Source organism: Corapipo altera, unplaced genomic scaffold (assembly GCF_003945725.1).
Source record: "Corapipo altera isolate COAL_440 unplaced genomic scaffold, ASM394572v1 61029, whole genome shotgun sequence".
Lineage (NCBI taxonomy): Eukaryota > Metazoa > Chordata > Aves > Passeriformes > Pipridae > Corapipo > Corapipo altera.
Genome location: NW_020885027.1, coordinates 37,725 through 41,454, shown reverse-complemented (window position 1 = coordinate 41,454; position 3,730 = coordinate 37,725). Strand labels below are relative to the sequence as shown.

General features: G+C 38.7%; 1 long non-coding RNA gene across 1 annotated transcript; it reads right to left on the bottom strand.

The window, feature by feature from the left end:
• Window positions 1–400: 400 nt before the first annotated feature.
• On the bottom strand, window positions 401–3,513 carry LOC113959223. Its single transcript, XR_003531743.1, has 3 exons — window positions 3,480–3,513; window positions 622–753; window positions 401–486 (listed from the first exon to the last, which is right to left on the bottom strand). It is a non-coding gene; the product is annotated as an uncharacterized LOC113959223 (long non-coding RNA).
• Between the last annotated feature and the right edge of the window lie 217 nt (window positions 3,514–3,730).

Below are 3,730 nucleotides of genomic sequence, written 5' to 3'. Positions count from 1 at the left end.
AAAAGTAACTGAAAGCCACCTGTGTCAACAAAGGAAGGGAGTGAAAGATAGAATTAACATCTAAGTGTCAACAATGTTAAGGAGTAAGAGATGAGGTCAACATTTAAGCAGAACCAATGATGAGCTTAGGTTTTGCAATATGTATGAGCTAATTATAAAGTGTATATGAAACTGTTAGTAGTGATCAATAAACGAAGTTTGCTGATTCTCATATTGAGCGTCTCATTCTTCCCTCGTCACGACATCCAGCTTTCACATTCCTCCTGTGTACTGTAAGAGGACTCCGCTGTCTGAAGATGTAGTCCATTCTTCAAGATCTTTGGCAAGCTGATCTCCAAAAAATGGTTGGACTGTTTTTATATCCTTGTGGAAGAACAGTCCATGTGAGCTATGATCGTCTTCTTGTATCCGGGTTTTCCCATTCAAAAGCAAAAAATTTTTGACTTTTAGGGTCCAAAGGCAAGCAGAAAAAGGCATCTTTTAAATCTAAAACAGAAAACCATACATATTCATTTTTTAGTTTAGTTAGAAGTGTATATGGGTTAGCTACCACTAGGTGGAGCTCTTCAACAATTTTCCTTTTCTATCTTCTAGTTTGAGAGGATATTGTTTAATTCTTACCGGCCGTGTCCCAGGTTTTAATCTTACTGTTACAGGTTGAGTGTGTCTGGCCCTTCCTGGGGTCCCGTCAGCCCAAACCCCAGGGTAGATTTGGTCATATAATGCTGGTGGTACTTCTCCCGATATCTGTGGCTGGATTAGAGCAAGACTTAAAATTTTGATTAATTAATTTTCTTTTACTTTAATTTGCATATCTTCATTGTTGAACCTAATTTCTGCATTCAATTTTTCTAATAGATCCCTTCCCAAAAGTGATTTAGGTGCATGAGGCATATAAAGGAATTTATGTATACGTAAAGTTTTACCTAATTTAAAACTTAGTGGTTTCATAAAAGATACTTTTTCAACTTGACCAGTGGCTCCTATCACATTCAAAGATACATCGTCCATAATGTTTAATTCCTGATTTAACACAGAGAATGTTACTCCAGTATCTAAAAAAAAATTCTATTTTATGTTTATTTTTCCCCAGTTCCATTATAACCAAGGGATCCCTGTGGGCAAACTCTTCGGTCCCTGTTAATCCTGGTCCAAATCTGCCATTAAAATAGGTTTTTGCTTCCTTTGAGGGCGTTCTTTTTTCCAATGTCCATTTTCTTTACAAATTGCACATTGGTTTGGTCTCAACTTCTGATGGTCACTACTTCCAGGGTGCCGTACAGGTCTCCTAGAGCAATGGTCTCTTTTATCCAGGGCGGCGATGGTTGCCTTTGTGATGGTTTTACTTAATTTCTGTCTTTCTACCCCAACTGGGTCATCTCTATATTTACGAGCAATATTCTTCCAATTTTCTAAATCTCCCATATAAAAATTGACTTTAAGTTTTATAGGCCCCTCCGGTCCTGCAACCTCTCTTAAAGGGGCTTGTATAGTCCGCCTGACCTCTGTATGTGGGGAGACAGATTTTACTCTCGTTTTACTGTGTGTCCACCTGCTCAGGGGAGATAAGGATGGGGAGTAAGAAATTTCCCTTCTTCCCCTTTCTCCGTCTCTTTCCCTCCCCTGCTGTCTTGAAGATGCGGACAATTTACTGTTTGGTCCTGAGGGGGGGGCAATTTCATTTGCCCTTTCTCCAAAGGGACTTACATAATCTTTAATTCTACTTTCTAACTCCCTGTTGGTATATTTCAAACATCTCTGTCCTATTGAGCAGGCTGAACAACATCTTTTGAGTTCTCTCATACCTTGTTTTACATTCTCTTTCTCTAATGTTAGAACAAACGGGTCTCGTGGGGCTAAATTAATGCCACACTCCCTCTGCCATTCTGGGTGTTCCCTCAAGTAAAAGAACATATTAGCATAAACCACCTCGTTCCATCTTCCATGCCTTCACAAAACCAACATTAACTGCAGTAAAATATTATAGTCTAATGATCTGTGCTTTGACCACTTTGCTCCTTCCTCTACTTTATAGAGGGACCACCATTCTGAACAATATTTGATTAGAGTTTTCTTGTTAGTAATCTCACCCTGAGATTCCCCAATTTCTTTCCAGTGTGCTAAGACACATCCTAATGGACTTTTATCAACCTCTTGTTTTCCTTACCAGTTTCCCATTTTTAGCTTTTGCTTTGACCTGTTTCTAGTCGTGCCCTTTGCACAGATGTAAACTCGTGGTTATCTGCAAATTTCAGTTATATACTTTCAACACACACCATACACACTGCACCAGCTTTGAGGCAGGAAAGTTCTGAGTCAACCCTGTTAGCTTGTTCAAGTATCTCTTGTCTGGTAGCAATCCTCAGTCTGGCAATAAGAAACTCCTTTCTTAGGTGTTGGCAAAATAACCACGCCCCACACTTACTGATACAAGGTAACAATCTCACAATCTAAGTATTAATGAGAAAAGAACTACCTTTTATTCCTTTTTCACCTTATTTTACCTGCAGATTTTGTTACTCTCTCTTAGATACTGTATAAAACCGTATCTAAACTTAACCATTCCAATGTTAAGATCTCCTAATGCCACTCTTGCCCCTAACATGCCAAAATTGCCAACATTTAACACAGATTACAAGTATGAGGTGAACAATTTTACAAATTGAGCAAAGATATGGGTTTGCACTTTCAGAGGTTGTCAGCCCTGGAGTTTGTGGCATCTGCAAGCGGCCAGCAAACTCCCTGGCTTAATTCCTGCAAACAATGAGTGTTAAGGTTCTCCCTAAAACCATAAAACCACAAAACCATAAAACTACTATCTCCCGTAAACACACGAAGGTAGTCCTTTTACCGTGGTTAGGAGAAAACCAGTAACATATATGAAAACAAATATAATTTCCCAATATTTGCTTACTTAACATACAACAGTAATTTTATGACATAAGAGACAATACTCACAGACAAAAGCAAACAATACAATTCAGCAAACACATGGAACACAGACAGATGGGTAAAAAACAAACCCAGATATAATATATTACCAATCGCAATTCCAAAACCAAGTCCCAAATCTAGCCACAATGGTAAACCCAAAAATATTTGTACCTCTTTCCAAATTCTCTTAGACTGAGGAATTTGGTATACCCTTGGTGAGATTTTAATTCACAATCAAAAACCTATGCCACCCTTTAATGGGACTGTTAACCCATAGTCAGAAGGATGCAACCCTCTGCCCAAAATTCCTCTTAGCCCGAGGAATTTGGTATAGCTTTGGTGAGACTTTAACTCACAATCAAAACCACATGCATCCTCCCAGTAGGACTCGAACCTACTATTAAAAGGGTGTTGCTCTTGTTAGCTGCTAGCAAGCTCAGAACCCTAAAAACCAGCGTACGACTTACGGTTTCCTTCCCAAAACCCTAGGGAAAAATAAAAGAGTGCTTTAAAATTTGTATACTTGTGCTTTAAAATTTGTATACCTGTGCACAGGGTCTTCATCTACTCCCGTGGTGATATGGTTTGAAGTTGGTTCCCTGCCAAGTCTCCAAACCTTACCACCAGAAGTCCCCCCCCAGACCTCAGGGAGAAGAGGGAGAAAAACAACCAACTAAGAAAACCCAAAATGAGAGAGACAGCTAAAGTGATATATATAAATATATTTACACTTATGTTACAATTGAAATATATATACAATTTAAAATATATACAATTTCACAAGGGAAGGGGAAGG